Source organism: Punica granatum, chromosome 3 (genome assembly GCF_007655135.1).
Source record: "Punica granatum isolate Tunisia-2019 chromosome 3, ASM765513v2, whole genome shotgun sequence".
In the NCBI taxonomy this organism is placed as follows: Eukaryota; Viridiplantae; Streptophyta; class Magnoliopsida; order Myrtales; family Lythraceae; genus Punica; species Punica granatum.
This window is the reverse complement of record NC_045129.1, coordinates 27941582-27953915: the sequence shown is the minus strand read 5'-3', so window position 1 is coordinate 27953915 and position 12334 is coordinate 27941582.

The window sequence follows — 12334 nt, the reverse complement described above, 5'->3', positions numbered from 1 at the left end:
TTGAAATAAAAAGATTATATTTTCAATCTAAAAATTAAAATAATAAAAGGAAAGTCATGAACCTACTCGAGAGAATGAGCAAGGGAGCATTCAGGCAGTAAGCAATCTTGGCTAAGGCAGTTTCGGTCTGTATTGGGAGCATTTTTCTCGAATTTGCGGGTAAACAAATAGAAAAGTAAAGGAAAATGTAGAGTGATTGTGGCTCGATAACCACATACCACGCTCATGAAACTGGCCGTGACACGCTAAATAAGAACATGGTGACCCTTGATGCAAGGAATGATATAATAAAAGTCAATGATGGTTGTGATTGTGAAGAGAGACATTTACATATATGTGCGCACTCGAATTTCGTCTCGTCGGAGCACGTGAGTGCGCGCCTATTCAATGCGGCTTGGGAATGTCCACCTTCCCGGGGACGCGCGACGGACGCACGTGAAAAAGAGTCGCCACTACTTGTTTACAACCCAAAGGTCGAGGGCCGGTGAGTTGCCGGGTCTAGAGGTATGGGATACACCTAGTATGCTAAGGCAATGGTCTGTACAGAACTGAAAATTTCGAATTCGGGGGTTCTATTACGTGTGGGCCTATACCCTACACGACCTTTCGATACTCTATCTTGCTAGGCTTGCCATTTTATTTATTTACCGCATGATTTAGGGTTGCACTTGACTCGCCTGTTTTGACACCGTAAATTCAAAAAAACACTCCGACCATTCACTATCCAACCGGGATTCTTACATGAATAAATGTACAGAATAAATCCTCACATTGTTCTCTCAAATAAGAATACAAATTACAACGACTGAATCCCGATCGGCATTGGACTTCGTGATCGACGATTAGGGGCGTTGGACCCTGTGTGAATCGCATCCTAAAGGATCGGGCCCGACCCGTATAACAAACAAGTGCAAAAACGTAACAAGTAAGTACAAATAAACAAACAAGGGGGTTTTGTTATTGTCGAATTTACGTGAGTTAATCGATTAATAACCGGGGTATCTTGGCATACAAATCCTACCCTAAAATAGACAAACGCAGGTCAGGTATAAATCAGTCAACGACCGCCCTGGGAGGGTGTTTTGCATTTGGCATTATTTTGAGGACTTGATGGATGTGATATCCGTAATCAAGTCTTGTGTTTGTGGGTTGCTTTTTAGGATTATTTTGTATCGTGACACTATGACTATTACAATTTATCATAGAACATGGATTTTGCCCGAAAACCCTAGAATCTAGTGCCTAACCCACTATTGCCCAATTTCGTCTTGAGCCGAGTGTACGATTAGTCCGGCATTTGTATTTTGAGTCGAAACACCCTATCTAACTACTTGTAATTATGCTAGGATAACAGAAACTCATTGGTTGGATAGAAAGGGCTACGCAGATGAACTTGCACCTAAATAGGTAGCTCGTCTCTATCCTAGTACCGTAGTGTTTCTCTTATTCTAACCTTAGCGGTGTCGCTAAGCTACAAATAGACGATTTTGCCATTAAAGTGAAAATTGTTTTCAGAAAAGAGAAACTGCGCGATGCGGGCCAGCTCGGCCTGTGACCGACTTTGACCAATCCCCAAGATCTTCCAGAGTTGTACAAGAACCTCGAAAGAGCCAAAAGGCCGATTAGTTCATCCGGAAGTGATCTAAAAAGAATTTTCACGCCCCGACTTGAGTTACTTGGAGTCAGGATGCGCAAGTCCTTCCTGGACGTCAATGCCACATTGGACCACGTGTCTCAATTTTTGTGAAATTACGAGTTTTGAGAAGGGCACTAGCGCATGTTTGTAGCCTATCGACGCGCGTTACTGATTAATTACCGATTCATGCAAAGTTATTAGGGCCAAGTGAATTAATTAATCGCATGAACATCCCAATTATCCCATAAGTGGAATTATTGATTACATTAATTAAAATTTATCAAATGCTTTAAATCTGCGGGTTTTAGGCCACCGAGCCGACCATTGATGGACCGTCCGATACGAGCCCTAATTCCCGACCATCTTGAAATTTAAAAAATAATTTTAGGCCGATTTTGCATGATTAAACCGATTCATGTGAGGTTTTTTAATTAAAACGATAAAGACCACGTCTAAATACGAAGTAAGAATACATGATCACATCAAACACGATGAACATACATACTTTACATAGTCAATGCCGCCATGATCACGAGAAATGCATACAAGCACACACGATATAATATTAACGGAATTGATAAAACGACACCGACTCATGAAAGCAAGAAAATATAAAAGAACGCATATTGTCATGTTATATACACATAATAAACGGGACAAAAACATATTAAACGAGAACACATACGTTGTTGGTGGGGAATCCAAGTAGAAAGGGTCGGGTATCCTTTAAAAAATGTCTGAGGACTGGATTGAACAATTTCAAAAGAATAGGGACTGATTTGAAAATTCTGTTAAAATTACAGGGACTGATTTAAAAATTATGAAAAATTCTGTGACTGATGCAGGAATATTAAAATAGCTCAGGACTTGACTGAAACGAATCTGTAAGTTCGGGGGCTGATCTGAAAAAGGTAAAAATGCCACAGGGACCCAACTGAAACGACTTAAAAAGTTCCCGGGACTGATTTAAAAATTCTGGAAAAATTCAGGACTGCGTAAAAATTACTGAAAATGGCCCAGGACTTGTTTGAAACGGATTTGAAAGTTTGGGGCTGATCTGAAAAATGAAAAATGCCGTAGGGACCAAACTGAAACAACTTAAAAAGTTCCCGGGACTGGTTTGAATCTTCCGAAAATTCTGTGGCCGAACTGAAAACGTCGAAAATGGTCCAGGACTTATCTGAAACAAATTTGAAAGTTCGAGGCTGATCTGAAAAGGCGAAAAATGCCCCAGGGACTGAACTGAGACAAATAAAAAAGTTTGCGAAGAAACGGGTTCAGAACAAATCCGCTCATTCACACGATCCACAAACGTTCATTTCAAGTTGTCATCATCCAAGCAAGCATTAATATCCGACAATGAGATCCTAAACATGCCACTAAGTCGGGATTTATACCTAGTTCGGGAAGGAAAACGGGAGTCGAATCTGTCCTGGACGAGTCGGGTACCGGTCGGGTTTGGCATACCCGATCGACAGAGAAATGTCCGGAAGGGCTAGTGGGCTGGCGCAAACGGTCCTGGCAGCTTCTCCGAGCTAGCGGGGTGGCTTTGGGCTCTTCAGAAGCTCCTGGAAATGGTCGAAAGTGGCTCTTCACGAGCGTTACCTGTGCGACCCGGAAAAAACAGAAATCGACCCGGTTAGAACAAAAGACGAAACCGAGGGGAAGAGATGCGGTCTGGGTGGCTGTGCGCGGTTGCACAAGATTCCTGGGAAGTCCTTGAGCGCAACCGGAGGTGGTTCACCAGTCGAAGAAGTTCGAGTCTGCGTGAGAGGGCCTCAAAGTTGAGGGTTTGGCGGGTCTGAGATGAGGGACGCAACTTCTGAGTTGGGGGAGTGAGAGAGGGAGTTCGAGTTGAGGGTTCCTCGAGAGGCGCCGGTAGTGAGTTGAGGACGAGCTGGGGTGTGGTCTCACGAGTTCCCGGTCGGTTCTCTAAGCTGCCTCCCGTTTTTTTTTTTTTTTTTTTGTGTTCAGAGGAGTTCAGGAGAGTTGAGGAGCTCAGGGAGTTTCAGTTCTGTTGTGTCTATTCCGAGGAAGAGTGCAAGAGTGGAGTTGTCGAAGTCGGAATGGAGTCGGCTGTCCTTCCTTCCTGACAGTGAAGGCGACCGGACAAGAGAGAAAGGGAGGCAAGTGGGCAAGGGATTGCGTGAGGGGTTAGCTTGCGTGAGCTGGACGACTTGAGTTTTCGTCTCGGATTTTGAAAATTGGAGTTGACACACGTGAAATTCAAAGACGACCCATAAAGTATTTTTCTGGAAAATCATAAAATTTGTGTTAAATTAGGAAAATCCCTCATTTCTAGAAGTCGTGAATGCTAGAGCAATTAACCGAAAATACTTCCTTCATACAGGTGACAAAATGATGATTTTGTCCTCTCTGGAGCCGATGGACCAAAATGGGGTGCTGACAATATATATAGGCATCGGCCTAAGATGAAGTCGCCTAAGGTAGTAGTGCCCAACGTCATCTCCTATCGTCGTCTCTTACTATCGTCTCTCTTCCTTTCAAGTTACCATTCTTCTTTTAACAATTAGTACTACTTGAATTGAGATTACCATACCTCTAACTTTAAGTAGATTTACAAGTTTCAGGTTATTATTTTTAATTTTTATTAATTAGTTTTATAATTTTTATAAATTAATTTTTATTTTAAAGATATGTCATGTCAATATTCTTTCAAAAATTAAGAGGCTACAGTAAAAGAAACAATAAGTTTAACGTTGAGGTAAAATTAAATAAAAGAAAAACCAAGATAAAAGAAATAGCAATAAAAGGTTGAAGATCGAAATTAAAATTTTCCCTAATAACTATTTATATAAAAGGAACTAAACAGAAAACTAGCTAAAGATATTGGATGAAATCGAACCAAGAATAGGGAAATGAATTAAAATAGAAAAGTATTCAAAAGTATAAGACGTAAATCATTAAAATAAAGAGGAAAAGATTAGGACAAATGAGAAGTCAAACCTAAAGGACTAAATGTGCAGTTTTTATATTCTTATATAAACTCTAAATTTTTTCCAACTAATATATCACACATTATATTTTTCCAATTTGTATGTTGTGGAATGATTTTATTATATTAGGAAATAAGATATCTAATATTTGGAGGATTTATGCTTTGTTTGTTTATGGAGTTAATTAATACTCAACTTAACTCTAATTTATTTTTCCCTTAATTCAACAATACAATTATTATTTTTTATATTTTCTTCAAATTAATAATAAATTATCTCACATACTTTTTCTTAACAATTATTACAATTAATTTTTTAATACTGAATTCTTCCAACTATTCAGTACTTGTTCTTCAATTCAAAAATACAATCATTACTTCTTTATCTTTTTTTGTCAATTTTTAATAATAAAAATTTTCACTCCACTATATTCTTCAATTAATTCAACAACATAATCATTACTTATTACTTTTTCTCTTAGTTAATAATAAATTTTCACATATATTTTTTTCCCAACTATCATTATAACCTCATTTAATTATTTACATCAATACTTGAAATGGAGTGGATTACCAAACGCCACCTTAAATTTTGAATATTTTGATTTATTTTTATACTAGTTAGGTGTATCATTTAAATTCTCTGTATTAATTTTTCTACTGACCATTTAGCCTATAAATAGCTAGGTTGGTTGTTGTAATCATTGAGTTGTTGAATCTAGTTACTTATATTTTATACTTTCGTCTTGTGCCTATGAACGGTCACGTAAGACTAAGTAGTCTTATCTCATTGGTCCCTTCTTCAATATGTGAAACTTAATATGGTATCAATGCATTAACGATCGAAGGGACCAATGACTTCAAAGTTAAGAAGAGGCCACTCTTTCCGCAGGATGTGAAACTGATTCTTTGGTCTCTATTTTGGTTGGATATAAAACAAATTTTTCTTTTATCGCTTTGCTGGCTGTATATAAAATGAATCTATAACTAATTCCCTAGTGGACTATTGTTCACATCAAATAAGTTTGACACATAATTGGCAACATGTGGGATAATCCAGGCGTACCGGGAAGCGGTTCCAAATTGCATCGACGTGTCACTGGGCGACCCCACCAAAACAAAGCATCATACCACGGCCTTAGAAGTCCATGGGATTGCATGACGGCTATATCTCTAAATCCAAAAAGATAGTGCGCTTCAGACGATTCACAGTTCGGGGATTTAGTCGTTTAGAATTCTCTACCAATTTTCTATGCGCAAGCACCAATCCAAATCCGAAAACAATCAAGCGGCTATCTAGCCTGCTCAATTGATGTTCGGCTAGCACTCAGCCCAAGAGGCCAAGCCAAAAATAGAACAAGCTCACCCATGCAAGTGAACTCAGTCCTTGAGTAGACTTCGGCAAGTGATGCCGAAGGATGATAAGTCCTCGCCTTGATCCCCGAAAGCTCCAAAGACGATGATAGCTTCGATCCACGGGGAATCGCTTGAAAGATAAATGAACGGGAATTGAATGGTGTAGAAAAGTAAGGTGCGATAAACGAAAGTGAAGTACAGTGCGGTAAAATAAAGTGCAATAAATGAAAAGTACAAGTTTGATTGATATGTGTGCGAAGAGTTACAACGAACTCAAGAACACGTATATATAAACGGCACAATGAAACCATAGGTTTCTCTCAATCAGTCCGACCTGATCCATGATAAGTATGCCTGCTTCTCCAAATCTGACTTAACACATCTCAAATTTCGGGAAAATCATTCGAATCACTAATTGCACGTCACAACTTGGCTAAACTCATAAATTATGAAAAATAAGTGTAAACAGATATAAAGCCAAATTGTCATTTGGTCGTTTTGCGGGCTAAATATAAAACAAATTTACCTTTGCTCGGTAGACTCGGTAGCTATATAAAATGGGAGTTTGGATATTTGCATAGTCGTGCTATAAGGATTGAGATGTTCAGTATGAGCGTTTGATTAATCTTCATGCTCATCTTGAGGCTTACTACCCATATGTCCCTCACCTTTCCATCCTCGATTTGTGTGTTTTATTTTAATCAAGGTTGTGGGGGCCTTGCTGGTGGCCACCACAGCTTCAAAAGGGTCGTTCGCGACCTCAATAATCTTCGATGGCCCCACTAGGTGGTGTTGGAAGCAAGTCTCCAACACCCATTCGCTTTCTCAAGTCATTTGATTTCTTTGTGGTTCTTTTTTGGGTCATTTTGTTCAAATTTTTAGGTTTAAAAATTATTTTTTAAAAGATTTTTTTTATGGAAAAGTAACGTTTTCTGTTGAAACTTAACCATAGAACTAACTAATACTATGAGAGAAGGTTGAGAATAATTTTCAATCAAAGAAAGATTTAGGACGAAGATTAAAAAAAAGATTAAAGACTAAAATTAGATTTTCTCATAATTTTATTTTTTTGAGAATTACATGAATTAATTAGACTTTCTGTTATATATGTGTTTAAAGCTAAGAGGGTTTAAAACGCGGGTTCAATTGGAAAATCCAATGAGTTTGAAAAAAAATTCACGCTATGAGAGTTTTATCCTTAGTGAGCCGATCCGGCTAGAACTGGATTAGTCGTTGAAATGTATCAATTCGCTGGGATATTGGTTTGGGAAAAATGACACTTGTGGTCCTATATATTTGTCAATTTTTGACATCGAGTCCTAAATGTTTCACTTCAGAAAAACAAGTCCTAAAAGGTTTGGAAAAGTGTCAGCGTTGGTTCTAAATCTGACTGACCGTTACCGTCATGCTTACGTAGAAATAACACCATTAAGGCCGCCCACGTGGCTGTTAAATGCTGACATGGCGCTTCGTGAGTGGTCGCGAGTTGGTTCGGGTCCGAATGTCGGGTCCCACCCAGAATTGAGTCGGTTCGGGTCCGAATGTCTTCTTCTCCACCCGAAATGTCGCCCTTGCAAACCATGCTCTCTACCCCGACGTCGCCCCTGCAAATGGGCACCATAGCACCACGCAATTCAGCTCTATTCTCTCCTCCTCTCCGTGTTGTGCTTTGTGTTTTTTGAATTATCCGGAATTAGCTCAGTTTTCAGCTTGGCGATTTGCAATCTTAGGGTTTTCTGGAAATCATGAACAAACGAATCAAAGGCCATTGTAAGGGATTCGGGATGTTAGAGATCCGTCGTTCTTGTTCCTAGAGTCCTCACCCAGTCAATTAATTCAATCCATTAAGCAGAGACATGCATATATAATCACTCAATCCGAGGGATCACCTCCATTAACATCAAAATATTTCTTTTCTCAACCCACGAACAAGATCCAAGAATAAGATGAGTTGATGAACCAAGAGGAGTAAGTCTGGTGATCCACTGATATCGATAGAAGGGATCCTTTGCTCCTTGAATAATCCTTTTTCAAAAAATGAATCTATCTGATTGATGATTCTTAAGGCAATTCATGTGATCTATATTTTAGCTAGCCTGGAAATGGTTTTCTGGTTTGGGGTTGAGTGATTGACTTTTCTCGATCAGAGAAGGGAAGGAGGGAAATAAGAAGAACAAGAAGGAAGAAGGAGGGAAGAAGAAGTCCAAGACACCCTGCGTGGCTGAGAAAGGGGAGACTCTGTACAGGAAGAGGAAGAAGGGGAGGAGGTTGCGGGTGGGGAAGAAGAAGAGGGCTCGGGTTGTAAGGATGGAAGTCAGGTACAAAGGGAGCAAGTCGGGTCGGCCATGAAAAAGTCGGGTCGAAATCCGACGTCCAATAGTAACGTGCCACGTCAGCATTTAATGGCCACGTGGGCGGCCTTAACAGCGTTATCTCCACGTAGGCGTGACGATAATGGTCAGTTAGATTTAGGACCAACGTTGACACTTTTTCAAATTTTTTAAGATTTATTTTTTCCGAAGTGAAATATTTAGGACTCGATGTCAAAAATTGACAAACATATAGAACGACAAGTGTCATTTTCCCTATTGGTTTGTGTGGTTTCTTCTGTAGTTTGTTCCTTTTTCCTCGAACTGATGCCCCTTCCCTTTTTTATATTATTTTCATTTCTGTTGTTTACCGTTAGAGGTTTGAAAAGTTGCTTTGTCCCATAACTGTTCCCGCTCTCGGGTCTGATGAGCTTTCATTCTTGGGCTCTCTTTGGGCCTTCAATTACTAGACCCATATAATTTGCCCCTATACCGGAGTTTTCTTTAGGAGACTCGGATATAAAGATTCCCGCTACGTATGGTTCGTTGGACTGGAATTGATACAAAATAGAATAGATAAGGATTAGAATGGACGGAGAATAAAATAGAAATTTTGACAAAATTTTATTTTGTTTGGTTGGACGGAAAAATGGCAAAAACTGGGAATGCACTGAAAACAAGATAAAAAGACATAAATACCCCTCTTTAAAATATTAAGATGTTATTTTAAATAGAATTAAAATAAAAAAGGAAATTCACTGTTTAATAATGGCTCCCCAGCTTCACCCAGCGACCCAATCTTGACCCTGCGACCCCCACGGCTGGGTTCGCGTTGGGCTCGCGAATCCAGGCTGAGGGTTGCGAGCCCAGGGCTGGACAAGTTTTGTCACTACGTTATTCAGCGTTGGTGCCTTGTGCTTCTGGCCTGATTGAATCTATTTTAAATCGCCACTAACAGCATGCCTTCCCTCATTTGGTGAGTGGGCAGTGGTTCATGGGACGTGTGAAGGTGGTTTTGCTTTGCAGTTTCTTTTCTGCTGGTATGTCTATAAATGCTACCGTTACCTCTCACCAGCTTCCATCTGTGTGTGCTGCTCATTTTGGTTTTATGCGACCACGTCACCAGAGGTTCCGGCTGAAAATTCTGGTATGTAACTAAGTTTGTTATCTACTTTATCATATGGAAACGTCACTTATGCTATCGGTCATGCACGGACTGTCCTTGTACTCCTTCGTTTCTTTTTTGGAGTGTTTATGCGAATGCCTATTTTTTGCAGAACGACCTCAGAGGAGGCTTCGGAGGCTGAGTGAAGGACCGAAAGACCAGGACAAGATCCGTTCTTCCAATGATGGAGATAATGTCGATCATGCTTGACTGAGCCGTCATCTGCATGAGAGGATACTTAGAGTGCGTTTGGATTTAGAGTTGAATTGAGTTTTGGTTTTAATTGGTTTATAATGATTGTATTGTTGAATTATGAGAAAAATGTGAAAAAATAATGAATAGTTGAGAGAAAGTAATGATTAAGTCATGATTGTGTTGTTAAATTGTGAAAAAGTAATAAATAGTTGAGAGAATTTAATATTAAAAATTGAATTAAATGATTAAAAAATTAAAGTTAAAAAAAGTAATGATTGTGTTGTTGAATTGAAAATAAGTGAAGTTGAGTTGAGTTGAGTTAAAAATTTTTTAAAAAACAAACACACCCGTCTGGAGGGCAGAGTTGCATTGATACTAAGGCGGTGCCCCCTAATCTACCTTAAAGGGAAAGGAAAAGAAATAGCGGTTGAACCTGACTTCTCCATCATATGAGGGAGCTTGTTTTAGACCTTATAGAGAAACAAATTGCCACCTCACAAATGCTAAAAGAATAGTTATCCGACATGTTTTCTGATGTTTATCTACTCAAGGTAATATTTTTATGTTTGACGTTGCTTATCGCGTCTCCTTTCTTCATTACATTTTACAGACAGGGCCCCCAAAGCAGCCGAGAAGAGGTGGAACTCTTGTCTCTTCGAGATAAAGTCCAAGAGGCGATGAAGCAAAAACATCTTATGTCGCTGGACTTAACGTGTTAAGTGACTCATAATGATGCCACAACCACTAAAAAATTAAATATGCACGTAATAATTAAAATAATAAAACGATGAAAAGAATAATATACATATGATAACAAAGGAAGAGGAAGAGAGGGGCAGCGGAGGCACGATGCCGAGAATGTCACTATCTAATTACTTTGGCATGGAGGCAGCAGATTTTGTTCTCTCTTTTCCCCTTATATCGCGATGGTGGTGGTGAGTATCGGGCCACTGACTACCACCTCTCACTTCTTCCATGGTTGCCTTTTTATTTTTTTATTTATCATTTATCATTTTGTATTTCGTAACAATATTTTTTTTTCTTCTAACACCAAAGAAATTATTTTTCTATGGGACAAGTTAATCGAACATAAACTAGTTCGACGACGAACAAGCGAGGATGAAACTACAGATGATTTCTACCTCCTTAATACGTTGATCAATTTCTTCTCTTCTATACCCAGCTGGTTCCCTTCCTTGTCGTTCTGTAGTTCCCCGAACGGCTGCAAATTCATTAATGAAGTTTTACGAGCAGACCAACATATGCATCCATATATGAGATGGTCGACGGTTGTCATTGCTGTTGGAGATCAGGAAGGTGGCTGAGGGGTCATCCCTCTGTAAGGTTGTCTCTTATCTGGTGGGATGACCAACTCATGTAATTTAATTTTAGTTGACTGGCTAGCTCTCATGCATTTTAAAAACTATATTTCATTCAGCGAGTTGTCTCGCATCTCTGTAGCCTCGTCGCAAAGGTGCTCGTGGGGATAATCGTGTTCTAAATCTTAGACATCTCGACTATCATGGAAGAATATATAGGGGATCAGTGAAGCAGAAAAACAATGATCCTTCATGATGATGTTCTGTACTTTTGAGTTTTGATGCCTATATAGACACAGTCTCGATCTCAGTGGTTCTCAAGTTATGAATGGATGCTTATGAAATGTGTTCTTTTAAAAGAAATTGTCTGGTAAGATTATTTTTCTTTTTTATTTTATTTTTTGCTTTTCGATGTTGACCATATGATATTTAATGATATGTGGAAGTCTAATGAATTCTAAGTAATCCAGATTCGAGTTGGGTGTCCATTCAGAAGTAATATTATCTTAACAATGAATTTTCTCTTTTTACAAAACTCGAACCTAAGACCTTATTTGAAAGAGATGTGCGTAACCATCTCACTCAAACTACTACGTTTGTTGGTAAGATTCTTTTTAAACTAATGTTTCTTTGACCCAATAATCCCAACATCATCAACCAATGATTCTTTATTAATATATATATACACACTTATGTATATTTGTATATGATGATCAAAGGAGTTTTTCAAAGCAGCTGATGCCTTCCATTCATAAAGCTACATATCTAGAAGATTTCATGAATTAATTATTGTTATGCTTCTTAAAAATACGAAATGTTTTATAAATGGCGTATGTTTTTAAAATTTAGCAGTTCTTAATTCCAAATCGAGAGGAAATACCACTATACTACACCCCTATTTCACAAAATGTGCATTTTTTTTTAAATTCCAGTTTTTGTATATGTAGATATAACTAGAACATCACTAGCTAAGTCCATAGTATTCTCAGATTTTATATTGTAAATATTTTAGCTAATTTGTCCCCTAAAAAAACCTCATTTATTAATATTATAAGAATTGTGTAGAATTTTGGGAATGGGTCCTAGTGAAATGGTATAAGGCGTTAGCTAGGAATTAAGAGATTCTGAGTTCGGTCCTCACAAATGGACTTATATGCCCATTATTTAGCTTTTATCTCTATCTTTGTATTAGGCTCATGGGCCATTTTATGACCTAAAAGAATTGCGTAGAATTTTGGAGTATGTACAGACAGTAATATAAGTTTGAGTGAGCTTTAGGTGTTGCTCCAAGATGCCCAAAAAAATTAGAAATAATGACAAATCAAAAATAAAAGGGCAAAATCACAGCAAAAAAACCCTAAATTATATTTAAAAAATTGAACTTCAACCCTAAAGTAT